General features: G+C 37.4%; 2 protein-coding genes across 2 annotated transcripts in view; one reads left to right on the top strand and one right to left on the bottom strand.

Moving 5' to 3' along the window:
• Nucleotides 1-7559, bottom strand: part of Chas (chascon) — a 106828-nt gene extending 99269 nt beyond the window's left edge. Inside the window, exons 1-2 of the mRNA XM_021332628.3 lie at nucleotides 7310-7559; nucleotides 7138-7222 (exon numbers count right to left, since the gene is read on the bottom strand). The gene's annotated coding sequence lies outside the window, so the exon portion shown is untranslated. The remainder of the gene's footprint in view (nucleotides 1-7137; nucleotides 7223-7309) is intronic.
• Nucleotides 1-18635, top strand: part of LOC110374799 (uncharacterized) — a 340622-nt gene that overhangs the window by 243442 nt on the left and 78545 nt on the right. The gene's annotated exons all lie outside the window — the stretch shown is intronic.

Raw genomic sequence — 18635 nt, 5'->3', positions numbered from 1 at the left:
GGTAAATTAGGAATTTGAAGTTTGCGGTAGTAGGAAAAGGTCCTAATTATTTTACTACATAAACCGATATATACAAAATCCTCTATCCTACGGTAAATTGCTCTGTTGAGGGAAAAGCTGCTATTATTTTGTGTCAGATATGAATAGATTGTGTTCCGTCCAAAAAAAAAATTACATATATTGCATATGTGTAAGTTTTAGTAAAGATAAAGAGGGTTTGGATTACATGATTTACGAAAAGGACGCATTTCTTTTAATTTTCTTTCGCTTTAATTTTCTTCGAAATAATCAATCTGTTACCATTACATTATCATAAAGATTATGTAGTTAAATGAAGTACATAAGATAACACTTCTTGTTTGAAAGCTCAAGCAAGTCTATTTCCGCAGAAAGTAGTTACCTATAGTAAAACCCGTGGGCGCGCAAACTAATTAGCAAATATTTGTTCAGAGTAAGTGATAATTGTGATTCCAGTCATTAGCGGGTCCACGCGTCATGAATGAAAACATTCCTTGAATGTCGATGACATGTGCTATCCTGTTTGACGTCAATTTATTGTTGATTTTTATAAACTTGCCTTACGGACTGTCTTTAGTAAAAAAGTGCTGGGAACTTCTATGGCTTCGATATAACCCAGAACCACTCCAATACATTGACCCTTAAAAGCTTAAAATTTTAATGATATCATTATGACATCATCCTACAGGTTGATACGACAAAATCCAACCCAAAGTTACAACACATCCTATCAAAATAAACAGTCTAATCCCACTAAGTTCTAACTTGTTACATCGTTATTACAGTTCACTAATTGCGAAATAATCTCACCACACACAGTCGAAATCCAAGTTCTAATAACTTAGTTCACCCGCATACACAGCATGGCAACTTAATGCGTTTATAAGAACTTATTTCCTTCAACCAGCTAGGTAAACAAGAAACATAGCTTAGTAACATAGTTTCTTAGAAAACGATTGCTTATCATGCACGGATGTGACTAACATAAATCCTGTCCGAGTTTTTACGATTATTAGTCTTACTTCGTTGTTATGTACAAATATACATGACCACATGTGGCGTTGTGTCAATTGTAATCATACAAATATCGATACTGCTGCATAGAAAATATAGATTATAATTGCCTGATCATTTCTGTGTTGACATCGGCTTCAGTGCATATAAAAACTATGCCTTCGGTCCAATCGTATTATCTGAATAATCAAACATCATAACAGTCTAATTAAACATTCGAGAACAACTATTTACCTGTACAAATATGGCACAGAGTTTTTGTCTGTTTGTTCCATGGTAATCTATAAAAAGCTTCGTAAATAAAGGTGAACCTTTATTCGCTTCGGGTCATTTAATATTAACAGCGCATCAACATTTTGTCTTTCACGCGTTTTATTTTAAGTCTTCTTAAGATTACACCTGCTGATATATGTGATTAATTTATTATTTTCCTTTTTGTTCCCGTTTTCTTTTTAAGTATTCATCGGCGTATCGTACAACTTAAAACGAGATCCAGGTACCGAAAAGAGAACAAAAATTTAATTACCAAAGCGATCCCAATGGCACGCTCTTGACTTCGCACCTAATGTCAAAGATCAATGTACTGAAAAAGCATTATTTTATTATCTTTATAACAATACATTTGTGAGTGATCGACAAAGATGCGCCTACGCACTTCTGACAAACAAACCGCTGCTATTATACATCAATCTAATATAATAACGCCTCCGCCAATGTTTTGTGTCCCTTTTTTTGTCAGTTTATGACTAATAATTATGTCGAGACGCATAAAAATAATAGTTCTGTAATAATAATAGCGTGGTCATGATTATTATGATACACTAATGGCTTATTTATGCCATCTGATGTATGTTAAACATATTGTATATTACGAAAAGCTATATACATAGTTTTTCGTGGATGTAATATTTGTTTAACCTTTGCATAGGTATTACAATTTAATGATTCAGTAATAAATGGCTTCTACTTCAATGAAACTAGTTAATAATTATTCTTTGCGTTTAATAATAATTATTGTGTAATTATAATCATACCAAAAAATAATTAGACAACAAAGATTTAATTTCTGTACCCAATTTACTCCTCTACAACAATAACTCAAAACATATAAATTCCCCTCTTTTCAAAAGTAAATAAATACTTGTGATCAAGACCAGCAACTATGCGCAGACACAATGGTCGTCGCGGATAATGCGATAACACAACGGTTACAGCTGATCGCTTGCCTTGGTACGCTTAACTGCGTACGAGTCCGAAAAACTATCGATATATTTCGATTATCGTTACCCAAATAAAATCGATATTTTTACAATGTTTCTTTTTTTTTTCAAATAACACTAAAAGCTTATTAATGTTGATAGCAGCATATACATTTTAAACAAACTTCAAGAAAGGAGTTTCTCAGTCTGAGCAGTATGCTTATATGTATATTTGTGCGCGATTATCACACATTTGGCTGAACCGATTTTAATGTGTTTCCAGCATAGTATTTGTCAGACTTGCTTGAATGATTTTACCTCATCACAGATTATAAGTTTCAATTCTCTGAACCTATTCAAAGGAACAAATCAGCTGTAATACGCTCCTAAAATTTAAGGTATGTTTAACAAAACAAAACTATCGATACTTCCAATTCGATACAATACTCGTTACAGCTGATCGGTTGTATCGGTATGTTTCCTGCGCCCGCGCCGCTAGGCCGCGACATCCGTCGCACGCGCTGTCGAAAGGCGCATACGGTTTTAATTGACTTTATAATTAGAAGGCTTTACCTATGTAATATACCATGACAATATAGGTACAAAATTGGTAAGAATTCGTAACTTCATTAAGTTCAACTTTTGGTAATTAAATGACTTTATTTAACTTGCATTGCACCCTGATTGTCCTAAAATTACACCAATACATTATCACAGATTGACATATAAAAACGTCTTTCGCCTTATTGTAGGGAATATTTATATGAAGTTATTTAAGGCAACAGATGTTTTATTATAAAATCTAGGAAATTTTTAAACTTATTAATTTATTTACACAGATATTTACAATACATATTTACAATAAAAATCAAAAACTATCCTAGTAAAACAAACAACTAAAAAGCGTCTAGGAAATTGGTTACTTTATTACAAGACTAGCTGTTGCCCGCAACTTCGTCTGCGTGGGCAATATAGAATAGTCAAAATACTACTTATCCCGTAGGTGCATTCTTTCACGTGACAGTATAATTAGGATTTGCACTCAGCAGTCGCATAGATTCATTGATCAAGGTTGTATTGTGGATGTGACCATTTATCTAAACAAAAGAAGTAAAGTTTGTGACGTTGTGAATATCTCTGGATCTAGTCAGCCAATTTGGAAAATTATTACCTATGGTGCGTAAGTAATTTTCACAGGAAACAGTTATAATCTATGTCTATATGCTTTGATCTCAGTGGCGTGCACTTGGAGAGGCCTATGTCCAGCAGTGGACTGCGATAGGCTGATGATGATGATGATGATGATATGCTTTGAGTCTGACAAAGCTGTCATTTGTACATTTTCTGCAGCTGCTCCGACTAATCAGAAGCCAGAAAGTCTGTCAGTTTTACCATGGATATCGGCTTGTGTAGTTGACTGGATTGAAGATAGGTATATAGGTAGTCGCTCCAAGCAAAATATTGCTACTCAAACAGATTCGGTGACTTGAAGCCAACACCAACATAGTTGGGGAATAGCCGGATGGATGATAAAATGAGTCATCATCATCAGCAGGCGCATAGGGTAGGATAGTTTCACTACTGGGGAGAAACACTTGTATGACGGGGATTTTCTGTGCACTTACTCACTATGGTAAGGCTGACCCCACATTAGGCGCGCGCGATCCTCGGGCGTGTGAGTAGCGCGGGCGTCGCGAGCACGCTGCATGAACGTCGCGTTTTGCTGCCCTGCGGCATGTGTGAAGAGTGCAAGCGACGCGGCGCTCGAGTTGCGTTCTTACCCCTGCTATCCCCGCCACCCGCTAAACGCCTTAGCAGTTAAACGTCAAGGAGAACGGCGCGTGCGCGCCGCGACCTCGCTGTAGGTAAATGCCGCAGGGCCGCAAAACGCGACGTTCATGCAGCGTGCTCGCGACGCCCGCGCTACTCACACGCCCGAGGATCGCGCACGTCTAATGTGGGGGAGGCCTAAGCCGGGACTCCACCGAAATGTTTGCATTAGTTCACGAATAGGCAAAATGTACGTATCTGTGAGAGTCCACTTCATGTGTTCGTACTTGAAACCTGCAGTTTTGCCAAGATTTTCAAAATGTACGCTCTCAATTTGTCATTTCTTGGTGGAGCCAGCAAATCAAAAGAAACAGAAGTGTTGTATACTGGGCGTCACTACCGCACACCAGAAAAATTTCGCTCTTGCGTTTATATACCATATTTTGTGTCACACGTAAACAGGACGACAGTAAGTAAAAAAAGTCCACCGAAAAACTTTCAAAGATCTGATGAACGAACAAATCAGACCTGACTTGGTCAACTGGGGCCAATCAGAGCTCTATGAAGCGATCATATGCTTTGGCTCCTACTGTTATTGTGGTTTCTGAAAATTTATTCACCTCATTCAACGATGAATGTAATTCTGATGGTACTATTAAGAACACTTGCTTAGCGCAGAAGCTGACGTTGGCAGGTCGACTCTTTTGACTTCTCGAATAGGATACCATTGGTTTTTGTGCAATGTACACCTGCAATGCATAGGATAGGATACAGGTGGATAGGATTTGCAACAGAAAACAATTCTGTCTTTGTGATTGAATGACATCAAACGTAGTTTTATATAAAAGGTGTTTTTTTAGACTTGGCTCGGGTCTTACTGAGACTGTTCGTAATCGTGACCAGTGTATTTGCGATCAGAAGTTGAAAGTAAGCATGTCTCTGGTATGCGACGCGCAATTTGTGCGTTTTCAGACGCATAAAGCATTTTACGTGTGTATGGTATTAAATCGAGAAAGCTCCCATTTCTTATCTGCACTTTGTATCTGGGCTTGTTCTTAAAGCTACAGAATCCTACATTACCTACCTACCTCACGCTTAGCAGCACTTGCGAGAGACAGATCCTCCTATCTTCTAGGATTAAGTTTACATACTTTGCATCAGAAAAAATAATGAAGGTCTACTTAATACTATTCACTCAAAGTAATTTGTTTTAAGGCCACCACATTAGTGGAAGAGAAGCTAAACTATGTTTATGAAAAAATCCTGATATAAACTCCATCTGTAACTTTAAATGATAATTAATTGTTATACTAAAGTCATCATTTTTGACATAATATTCAAAAAATAATTTAGATGGCACCGTTTTAAATTTGGCTGAGAACTATTATTTTCCTTTCATCAAGGTAATAATTATAATTGGATTTTGATGTGGCACGGCAAACTGACAAACACTATTGAAATGTCTATCGAAAAATTACACTACGTGTTAAAATATGGTGAATTACGGAAAATACACAACTCCATCTGTTGAAATAATAATCCTCTATAAAGAATGTATGGTAATTTATTGTCATTTACCACCTCGCTCCTTTGACAAATTTTATGTATTTTATTTAACACAGATTACCACAGATGGAGCTACTTTAACCTTGGCTAAACACAATTTTCATTTTTTTTTTCTTCCGAAGTTACTTATGAAGGTGTGATTTTCTGTGTAAAGGTTAATAATAGGCCGATCAACTAATATAAGTACAACATCCAAATGTACAGTTTTGACAAACAGATTGCGTGTCGTAATATTTTACATCTTGAATTCACAAAATTAATCATATCTTTTGATAGAGTGAATCGATTTCGATGAAACAAAAACTAAGTAATACCCCAAGTTTCGTAGAATTTTTGTATATAAGCATTGTCTGCATTGAATTCGTAGATTTTACGTGAATCCCGAACGAACAAACAGATAAACAGACAAAAATGACAAAAATGATGGAAATGGGTTCTGTTAGTTATCCTTTAACATGCTGGCTATTTTTTTTGCCAATTTCTTCAATGTACAAAAATTACTTTTCTACAGATTTATTATATGTATAGATTATTTTTATTGACAATAAAGAAGATTTAATCCTCATCAGGAAATTAGTCGCACCGATGTTCAAAGCCATATAAGCTACATCTTTTTATGCGTACATAAAATTAATTGACTAACTAACTAGCTTATGTAAATAGTTTAACATAAACTATGGTATGTTAATTTCCATTAGTAGGAAAATGAAGTAATCTCCGTATTGAGTAAAATAGTCTTGTACATCGTACATATATGGCGATTAGAGTTACTTCCAGGAGATGTTTCATAGACTTCCTTGGATCAGTCATCCATACGTCTTAATGGAAACATACTACTGCAGTTTGTACATACTTATTTCATGCATCACAAAATAATACGTGAAATATATATATTTAAAATCGCATTTTTGGAAGACCCAATACCAAATTTTGAAAATTGCGACTTCGATCGCCGAATGGATTTAAATTTTCATTCGATGCGACATTCCAACAATTCATTTCGATAGGATACGATCGAATGACCATAATTAAATCATCAATAAATGAATGAAGAATAAACCAGTGCAATTAAAGACCTACTTAATAGTCTAATACAATATCCAATAAACAAGGCGATAGATTCGCAGCGATTCTCGCTAACGCTTCAGGAAACAAACATTAACATAATCACATACACAATGTGAAGGCATTATGGTAATATTTCCACCTAACCTGCCACCTAGAGCGACACCTACGTCACTGAACATTATGTTTCACATACCATTCATACGTTATGTCATTCCTAAGTACATATATCCACTTAAACGAAAATGGTACCGGAAAATCTTCGAAAATGCGTCAGTACTCCTTATTCATCCATCTATACACCTATTGTTTCTGTATTAATAATCCACCTGTTACAAGTACTCATTATAAATTCTGCCTCATCACATAAATATGTACCGAGTCGTTTAATATAATTGTTGCCATCAACATGTGTAATTGATACAATCTTCACCCCACAAAAAATGTGTAAAGACCTCTAATGCCGTGTAGCTGTTATCGCATGTATAATTAAGTAGTTACAAACCTCCGTTCAATAAAAAAACTACACGTAAACTTCACAATTTATACTACAAAACAGCGGCACCGTTTAAAAACTTTCAGTCACTTCACTGAAAACAATGAAAATTATTCACAGATTAGTAAAATTGTAGTTACACAAACTATGCTAATGATGGCACTAACATTCCGACACGTACGGGTTTATTGTTTTACGTTTAACAAGGACTTTTCATTCAGAAAAATGTGTAAAACGTATCGGTGGAAATCGATGGTGTTGATCGATCGCACACGCGGTCGCGAGCGAGAGGGAGACACTACAGTATGACACGGCGGTGGCGCGCCTCGTGTACCGCGCAAGAGTGGGGGCCGCGAGGACTAACATGGAAAACTGCGTGGACGCAGCCTTACAGTGACGGACTGAGGCGACCGAGGCCCGTGCCGTAGCATATCGGATTGGCTACGAGCCCGGAAAATTGCCCATCAAATTATTGTGCAGTTTTTCAGCACTGTCTGGCTTCTTATTAACGATACCACTTAAAACTGATGCGTTGTCATGATATTTGCGATATGACGGTTTTTTTTTTTATTATTCAGGCTAGGTTTTAATTTTAGCTTGGTATTCAATTTATCACAATTACAAAATCGTATAATTTTGTTTTTACAGAACAATTTTATGTTTTACACGGCTGAAAACTGGGAATTCTAATTAAATGAATAAAATTATGTGCATGTTACTGCAGAATATACCACCCCACGTTTGTTACCTGACCAAATTCATAACAGTCACAAATCTCAACACAAACATTTGTTACCTATTCGTTTAATCCGGCCCTGGATTACAACTTTAATATCTTATTTAAATTAACTGTCGGTATTTCGCATTAAGTTTTGCTATGGGGAACAATCTGGTTATTCTACATTTAAAACTGGTTTGATCAAAAACATCTTTATAGTTTTTGCTTTACCTGTGATGATCGAATAAACGGCGTTAATTCTATGAAAAGCTAAAAAGTTACATCATATTAACGGCTTAAATATCCTTCTTAGAAAAATATTATTAGTATGGTAATAAAATCGAGCACAAGTTAAAAAATCATCAAATCTGAATAAAGGTACGTTATAGTTTTTAACAACTAAACATTTACCTACTACTTACTAGGACTGTATAATTTACAATCCGCATTAAGAGAGCAGCTCAAAACCCACACACATCATTATGTTCAGTAGCAAAAAATACAAGAAGTAAGAAGTCGTTCAATATGCCACCCTCGATTGACTCAGCAACAATGTAATATGAATTGCCTTTTAGAAAACAAAAGAGAATCATATCGTCCAGTACTCACAAGGGTAGGTACTTTTAAAGGCATAATTCATAATATCTGAGTTTTTTATAAACATAATTAAAATAGGAAACTTATCCGGAAGTCGCACTAGGTGGAATAAACACAAGGAACTATGTTCTAAAATCGATCTCAGTGGCGTGCACTTGGAGAGGCCTATGTAAAGCAGTGGACTGCGATAGGCTGATGATGATGATGATGATGACTATGTTCTAAACAATGTTCAATCTGGTATAAATTATAATAGAACGTTTATTGAGAAGAGAAAAAGTTAGCACTCTCAACACCTCGCACCGAAGCCTATTTTTAAAAGTAGGTACGTCCAAATAGATACTACGCAAATCAAAAACAATATTTGTAAAAAAGCTCAGGTAAAGTTTACCGCAATTTACGCCGAGGTATAAGCGTTAACAACATGTTTAAACATTACTAATACGGATGTGTATTCTATTAATTTTAACATTAGTAGAGATCATCGCCTTTTTGACATACAAACATACACTAACATATCCATCAACGTATATGACGTCACAACTAAAAAGCTATTTAAAATCTTAGATTAGTAAGCAAAGAATACATGGATATAATAAAGTAAGTATAATAAATAACATAACAATTTAAAGTTGATTTGGAGGATATGTCGGGGAATTATTGTTTAAACATATACTTAAGCGATTAAATGACTAAGGTAACATTCACAAGTGCAACAACTAGGTAATTACAGGTTAACCCCACATGCATTTGATATAAATAATATAAGTACAGAGTCCATTTCCGCCCGTCGCATTCCATAAATATGACATAACGCTTCCAAACGCCTAATAGTTCAACATCCACAAAAGCCGACTTACAAAATCCACCATCACTAATTCACCTTAACTATAATAGAGTAAGAAACTAGCAAAAGAGGTAAATTTAAGGCCGGCAATACACGGACCACTTAAAGCAATCAAAGGCGACAGCTTCAAGCTGTAGACCGCCCGAATCAGTGGCAACTGTTCGAGCGGTTCGTGTATGTGTGTCCATAGAACTCTGCAGTTCACTTTGCAGTCGACAGCTTGAAGCTGTCGCCCCTGACTGCTTCAGTCGGTCCGTGTATTACCGGCCTAAGACGGTTCGGTGGGAGGGACGGCTGCCCACCGGTCTTGTTTATCACCGCGGCCCCAGATGCATGCCAATGAGGCGTGGGCGCACTTTTGCATAAACATTACCAACTATGTCATAATCCACGACGCCAGTATGCAGTACTGTTTCCTTCAATCGACTTGTCTAAATATAGTCGTTTGCTAGCTTTGTTACGATTATGTGTGTAGATTCAGAATGTATCCTCTTAAAATGTGATACAAATATCTGCTCTGCATTTTTTTTTTGCATATGTAAGTGCGAATTTTTATTGTCGAAGTGTTTTAACCTTTTGATTTTAGCTGTTTTGACTTATATGTATTCATCAATATATATATTCATCATATATATTTATCATCTCATTACTTGTATCTAAATGACCCCTATCATTCAGGGTTACTTTTTATTGGTTATAATATACCTGCGCAAAAAGCAGAAGTAGTTTAAGTCAAATGTAACTCTTTGTATGTAACTCTAGAACAAACAAGACCCATTCCCTTATCAGATTTATCAACCTAATGGTTTTATCCACATCAACCAGTCATTAAGAGAAAAAAAAATATATTTATTTATACAACAACATCATCACTATCATTACAGGTTTCCCTAATGCAATAGTGTGGTACAAAATTATTAATATTTTCATTGGCAAACTGTGATTTTTGCGAAAATATTTCAATTTGAAGTCGACAGTCAAGGAAACAAAAGAATTTATACAAAGAAATCACTGCGAATAGAACTCAATTATCCAAGGAATGGAATGTCTTGATGATAATGTTATAACTTCGTCGCGGATTTTAGGTAGGTGTCAGCTAAATTGGCGTCTAGCGATCGCCCACATGCTACATAAAATTACCATAATATTTAATACAATACCAGGTATCGAATTATATTGTGCGCTTATATTGTCCTCAGTTTCCGGGATCAAGTATACCAGACATAAAACAGGCGTTTTATTAGAACCATCAGGTTAATCGTTCACAGCCCACTATAGTAACTATTCCGAATTGCGAAAATCATTTCCGTACCTACTCCTCCGTACCTTCCTCAATCCTCAATATTTTTTTCTTCTGTGTTATGTTAGCTTATTTATCATTTACAATCAACAGAGGCACATTATAGAGGAGGACTTTTATTTTAGAATTTTATTCATTTCATGCACATGTATGTCAAATTGACGTTTCATCAAATCTATGTTTATCAACTTGAACGCCCATTTCAGCTAAGTAATCAAAAAATCACCATTTTGAAATCATCATAACGGTCCTTCCAGGTACCCGGCAAGGGTTTCCCATCTGTATCATTAAATTTAGACTACCTATTATGAATAACCATTGACTGTCTCAAAAAACGGCACTATTTCCCCTTCATCAGGGAAATATCCATTAGGTATACCTGCCGACTGTTGACACAAAATACCCAAATGACCTACCACAAAGCTACATTATAACAGTCAAGAATCACTGAGTCAGTGCCATCATTTGTCGTGGTCCTTTTACGAGTCCTACAAATGGACATCAGGCATATCTTGATGGACTGTAGCTAAGCGATAAGCTTGAGAAAACATTTCATTTGCAATTCCGAGACGGACGTGTGTATTTTGTATTTTCCTTACAGATAATGGGAATCTGCCGACAAATGGTGACGATGCTGAATCTTCTCTTGCTTGGGTTTATTTGGTTTTAATATTCAAAAAAGATTTTTATAAATGAGTGTCACGAACTTTGTCTTCAAGTATTTTGAATAATGTTTTAATTTTTTAACTGGCAAAATAACGTTTTATCAGCACGTGACATACTTTTAGTTATGTTTAAAATTACACATTGTGCCCTGTAAAAAAGTCGTAATGTAAAGTGACTATCTAAAGTATTCATTGTCCTAAATATTATTACTCGTACGTAATAGGAAACAAATTACATTCTTAAATAAGTATTAGGCACAATAGACACATTATAATCCTTGGCGCGTCAATGCGCAATAAACGCTCACCATCGCACTAATCATTTATTGAGAGCACATGGAAACTTTATTTTTATATGCCTGTCTGCAAAGGACGGCTTCAAATCGTGTTATTTAGGCTTAAAAATACAAAGAGCTTTCCATAGACCTAAAATCCTATAAACTAACATGCCTACATTTATTATGCTTATAAATATTCTTCACTAAGAAATCCTTTGATAAGTAAAGTTATCATTGCTTTTATCCATAAAATTATTCCTACACTTATAAAATTAAGGTAGACTGTATCACAATGTTCTAGTCTGTGAATATTAATGTCGACATCCGTAACGCAACGTGTTCAAAATACGGTACATGAAAATACAGCGACAGTTTTAATGACTGCTTCAGTTTTAAAGGGACTTAACGACTTCCTGCGACTATTAATCTTGAAGGCATTCTGTTAATTGACACCAATAGGCGACGTTTGTCTTTTAAACGCATTGAACCTTCGATGTATTACATTATACATACTGTTGTAATATGTACTTTGATCACAGTACTTGTTTGTCTTGTAATGGATTCAAAAGATGTACCTCTTAGAGAGAGCAAGAATGTACGCAAACACAGGTGGTTTCTGAGTTACAAGAATTTTAGAAACAGATGCTGAAATAGAGAGCTCTAAGGTTCGTTATGTGGTTTGACGCACCTGCAATACAGATTCTTCTTAACTATTGCAATATCCAATATCCATAAAATCGTTAGTCAGCGCAGGACCATGTGGGTGGATTACTCCTGAAAATAATAGTCTAGGAATTAATACGGTCTGACATTCAAAATGGATTATAATATGTTTAGAAAACAAAAGGCCATATTGTAGCCCATGCCATAGTTAAATAATACAATAAAGTATCAGGCTTCTTACATATGTAGAATGTACTAAGCTCACCTAATTCGTAATCTACTCCAGAAATCCCTTATTGAATGAGCAACAATAGCATATTACAATCTGCCAACCCTTATAGCCAGAAGTATCTCTACGTTATAAACAAAGTAAGCACTTAAATTTTTTCCAGTGTATGACCATTTTGAATATAATTTGGGCTTGGTAACGACGTCTACCGGCTAATTGGACGTGGGTAGGGTTTTTTATCTCTCTTCACATAATTTTAGACTTGTTCGTTTGTAAATAATTTGAATGTAATAGGTACATTATGTTACATACGCGCGTGTATCACTGTGGAAAAGTACATCGTTATTGAATTATTTGCGTGAGACGACACCGTAGTGGCAAGAAATTAGATATTTTATTTTAACCGACTTGGTAAAATGGAGGTTCTCAATTCGTTGAAATTTTTTATTTTATTTGTTGATTACAATCTGTACTTACTTATCTATACTAATATTATAAAGAGGAAATCTTTGTTTGTTTGTTTGGTTGTAATGGATAAACTTAAAAACTACTAGACCAATTTTAAATATTCTTTCACCATTAGAAAGCTATATTATCTGCGAGTAACATAGGCTATTAATTTATGGCGGTGCGGGCAGTAGCTCCCGCGGGACGCGGGTGAAACTGCGGGAAAACGGCTAGTGTAAAATAATACCATATATTAAACTCATATACGAAGAGCTATTACGTAAAGTTTATACGTATCTATATAGCTTCTATGTCCTAATCTGCGATAAGCATCGACATGATGAATCTTTCGCAATGCTCCTACATCCTCCGTTGGCATCATCTATAATTATGAGACATTCTTAAGAATAATATATGTCGGAGGCGAACATGGATGGCACTATCGTCCGACATCAGTTAGGGTAATGAAGCAAAGAGATAACTCAAAGAAACTCAAACACTCACACTCAAAAGTCAAACGTTTATTCAAATTAGTCAGAACAAAAGACAGCCCCCAAAACGCCCGCCCTTCGCCACTTCCTATGTGTTTTGGCTTGGGGAGAAGAAGTGGCGGAACAAACTCCCCAGCAACACATGTCTGTCTGTTAGGTTAGAAGAACCTTTACACTTTAATTTCAAAAGACACTTTACACACTTTACAATATGGATCTACAACAGTACTACAACACTAGGCAATAACACTAGGTACACTACACGTAACGAAAGGCAGTATCGAGATGTGCGCAGCACGACGCCTCGACCAAGACTGAGCTCCGCGGACGCCACGCCGACCACCACTACTCTGCCAAGCGCGCCAAAATGTTGTTTCACCGGAAACGCCACCAGAGGGCGCGCTTGCGTGACGTTTAGTGTCCGTACTATTGACAGTCTCCGACACGGCCATCCTGCGTAGACCCACGTCCTCGTGGGTTAATCTGCAACAACACAAACACAGCACAGTATGCACAGTACAACCTCGGCCACTCCTGACCACTATGTAGCACACAGGCTACCAACTGCCACACAGGCTCCTAACTGCCACACAGGCTCCTAACTGCCGCACAGGCTCCTAACTGCCACACAGGCTCCTAACTGCCACACAGGCTCCTAACTGCCACACAGGCTCCTAACTGCCACACAGGCTCCTAACTGCCACACAGGCTCCTAGCTGCCACACAGGCTCCTAGCTGCCACACAGGCTCCTAGCTGCCACACAGGCTCCTAGCTGCCACACAGGCTCCTAGCTGCCACACAGGCTCCTAGCTGCCACACAGGCTAGTCATTGTCAAGTTTGTCTGATCAATCTAAACATTTTCAATGCAATAGAATGCTTTCACCTTGTGCGATGACATGCGATGTCCTGGCCTGCCGCAACTCATACGGCCTCCACGACGAATCCGGGGGAGGATGACGCTCCAAACAGCAACTGCAGCGCACCTCGCGCGCCGCTTGACTAGTGGACCTCGTCCTGTTCTCCAGGCTCGGTTCACCTTAGATGTTATCGGGTTTCCACTCAACACTTCAACGCGCATGACGATGCGCACATCGCTATGGCGCGCAGTACAGCAAGGCTTTCGCGGACGTGAAGCCACGTAGATGCACGAGCACCAACACTCCGACCTTACGATGACACGTCAGGCTCCTGGCAGCTGGGATGCTCCGCAGTAATTTTGTCGCCAGATTGCACAATAATCACCGTCATTGTTGAAACCATAACCGTGGTTACTATAACCTCCATATCAAAATTCTGATGTTCCCTTATTTTCTTCTCCCAGTAGGTTGGTATTCAGCCTGTGCCTATCGTGCACTCAGAAATCCAGAAAGTTTGTCTTCACGTGGCGAATTCTTCCGAAACTAATCCACCATCGGCCGCCACACATCACTCCGAACGAGCACATCACTTTTTCACTTTTTCACTTTTTGAACAATGGCATGGCAATCCTTAACACACGTGGGCATTCGGATTGCATCCCACTTCTGATGTCGGAGGCGAACATCAAGGATGGCACTATCGTCCGACATCAGTTAGGGTAATGAAGCAAAGAGATAACTCAAAGAAACTCAAACACTCACACTCAAAAGTCAAACGTTTATTCAAATTAGTCAGAACAAAAGACAGCCCCCAAAACGCCCGCCCTTCGCCACTTCCTATGTGTTTTGGCTTGGGGAGAAGAAGTGGCGGAACAAACTCCCCAGCAACACATGTCTGTCTGTTAGGTTAGAAGAACCTTTACACTTTAATTTCAAAAGACACTTTACACACTTTACAATATGGATCTACAACAGTACTACAACACTAGGCAATAACACTAGGTACACTACACGTAACGAAAGGCAGTATCGAGATGTGCGCAGCACGACGCCTCGACCAAGACTGAGCTCCGCGGACGCCACGCCGACCACCACTACTCTGCCAAGCGCGCCAAAATGTTGTTTCACCGGAAACGCCACCAGAGGGCGCGCTTGCGTGACGTTTAGTGTCCGTACTATTGACAGTCTCCGACATATATATATATATCGGATAAATATATCTTTGTGTTAACTTCGTCTAAACGCCCACTTCATGCCTAAGGCCCCAGTCTCGATTGAAAGCAATAACTTATAATTTCTCGGTTATTAAACTTTTGTATTAATCAAAACGTATTTAAGATTGATCAATGATAACGCTCGTTATTACTTTTATGAAAAAAATTACATGTACCATTATTGTTCTTTTCTTCCAAAGCTGGTTATCCATTCGGGCTTTCCTAGAAATCTATTTTTAACAAACTTGATATCCGGGATTTCAGAATAATAAATGCTCTAATTATATATTGTGACACACACCCTTGAGCTACCCTTCCATTGCCTTGGAGATGACTACGCCTCATCTTCTTTCCAACCAGCAAGAAAATATAAAACAACAACTATGCAACTATGCCTTACACCAATAGTGACGGCACCATAGATTTCTGGACGTATGAGTGGAATGAATCGCATGTAAACGAAGAACACATATAAAACAAAACTAACTCAAACATATCGCTCCTTTAAGCAATAACAACATACATTTAAGTGCTAATTGTTTCTATACCTTCTTAACCTCTTTTCCTAGCCTTGGCAACTGAGTTACGATAGTTTATTGCTCATTGTACGAGTGTTTGACCAGCTGACGAAAGTGAGATGCGCGGGAGTGTGACAACAGCCCGGTGACAGACGAAAGGTCACAACCACGTTAGTGTTTGTATTTCGTATTGTTTTTATGTCGTGTCATAATGTAAGTGTTTGATGTTCACTTGTTCGGTTTGCTTTGCGATTTTACTTTCGCATGTAGTTGTTTGTCGATGGGGTAATTTTAGTGTGTTAATAAGTTTTTACATTATGTTTCCAGAGTATGATTTAAAGCTATATGAAGAAATAATGGATAATAGAGTATAGAGGCTTCTTAAGCTCTGTAAGAAGCAGGCTTTTGAAGAAAAATAAAGGGTTAAACCATCACCAATACGTTTTCATAATAAACAAACTCATAGGTGTTCTTAATCATAACACCTTCGTACTTATAAGTAAGTACAATATTTTTTATAGAACTTGACCTATGGTCTCGCAATAAACCACAAGAAATCCGCTTGACATCCCTATTATTATTTTAATATCTGCCTACTATAAATAATGAATCAACTTGAAATAATCACGTGATAATTGTATGTTGTTCTGTCCTTGCGATACCAAATAGAGTGATGAAGTGTTAAAATTGGATAAGGTGGACGAAATCTCGCTATCTACGGATCTGTTAGCAATCAAAATAACTGACTACACTTCTGACTTACGTAATAATCATCCATTTATACTTATAAGTGGACAGCCTACCTATTAAGAGTGAGTAGGTTTTAACTGGTTAGTAAGACATTCATTTTATTAGCAAATTCCTTCTAGAATCTTCCGTAATTGTTTTACTATTTCCCGAATATAATTTTCACTCAAAGTATGATAGATTTAAGAAGTCCATCAATATCATGCAGGTACTATAGTGGTTCTAGTTTGAGTCCTAAATTAAGCTGGTACAGACAATTTTCTCAAGTGTACTATGACAATTTTAAAAGTACATTTTGGCTCAATTTTTGGTAACCTTTTATCAAGTTAGGGTTACAAAACCAATTTTTGAAGTGTTCTATCCAAGGGCATGTTGGTTTCCTCTCTGTTTTCCTTTCACGTTTTCTAAGTAACTATGGTGAAATAGCATGCAGTGAGTGCGTGTCGAGGGCATGGCAGGACCGTCTTCCGTTAATACTTAAAAATGGGTGCGACATACGACCTTGTAAAGAACTTCACACTCTTCAATATTAAGTAATGTGTTACGGCACTCAGCTTGTAAAGTTCTCTAACACTACTTTATCCTTAATGTGACAAGGTCTTAAAAGTAGTTAAACATTTGGAGCTATCGAACTATTCGTAAAAATATATTCCTCTATCAAAGCAAACATTGAACGTAGGTTGTTTGACCACGATACGCAAAATAATTTGGCAGTCATAAAATTACCCGCCAACAGATATAATATTCAAATTCAATCTACATAATTCGATAAAACCAGTACTGTAAGACCAGATAAATACGTAACTTACTACTTCGTAGATTAACAGGTTTTATTCGTATAAAATTATATCTTAACCAAATCTGTAGGTAATGATACCTTTGAAGACTACTGAGCAAACATTTTACATCGACATTATAATTAGGGCAGAGCTTTATATGCAATTATTTGATGCGTGTAACAATAACATTTACATATGGGTATGACCGCTAGACGACTAGTGGCCAGTTTCTGAGAAGGTGCTCCCTTATGGGCAGCTTATTAAATATTATATCTACCACTCAAGGGTGCTCAGGATCCTCAAAAACCGAACATATGTTATTTTTCACATAATCTTGACTATTACTATATGTACGATAATGTATGGTGCTTTTTCACTTATATTATTTTAATTCTCTTACTTATGAGTTATGACGCATGTGCCTACTCTATACCTACGTAATATTGTGGTACCTTTAGTTAATTAAACCTATTAATTGTAACTGGTAGCCGGATCGTGAGACTTCAATCACATAACGAATTAATTTCACTTTAACTAAAGTACAAATCGTATAAAAGGAAATTAATAGCTATTAACATGAGGTACGTCATTGATTAAGTTATTAGATGTTGCAAAAAAACGTGCGTTTTACTAACCGACGGATATTTTCGTTGAAACCTGTTTATGTTTCCGTTGTTACATGGTCCTTATTCAATGCTAGAGACAAGGGCTTTGGACTATAGATTCACTGGCTGATTCTGGAACCGATCCTAAGACTTGAGTGCCTCATTATAGTCACTGGTTCCTTATAGAGTCAACTGCCTCGTTGGTCTAGCTGTCGCAAGTGCGGCTGCTGAGCACGAGGTCTCGGGTTCGATTCCCGAGTCGGGCCGAAATCGCTTTGTGGGTTTTAGAAGACTTTCACAAAGCAGCCCGGAGCCTGGAAGTTGGTGATTGATACACCCGTGCATCGGAGAGCACGTAAATGTCGGTCCTGCGCCTGATCTCTCTCCGGTCGTGTCGGATTGCCGTCCCATCGGATTATGAGAGTGAAGGAATAGGGAGTGCACCTGCGTCTGCGCAAATGCTTGTGCACTATAATATGTCCTGCACAATTGGCTGATCTCCTTAAATGAGAACAGCCGCCGTAGCCGATAATCGGCTAGGAGGACATCA

This window comes from Helicoverpa armigera, chromosome 8 (assembly GCF_030705265.1).
Source record: "Helicoverpa armigera isolate CAAS_96S chromosome 8, ASM3070526v1, whole genome shotgun sequence".
Classification (NCBI taxonomy): Eukaryota; Metazoa; Arthropoda; class Insecta; order Lepidoptera; family Noctuidae; genus Helicoverpa; species Helicoverpa armigera.
The sequence above is the reverse complement of the archived record's forward strand: the minus strand, read 5'-3'. Positions and strand labels throughout refer to the sequence as shown.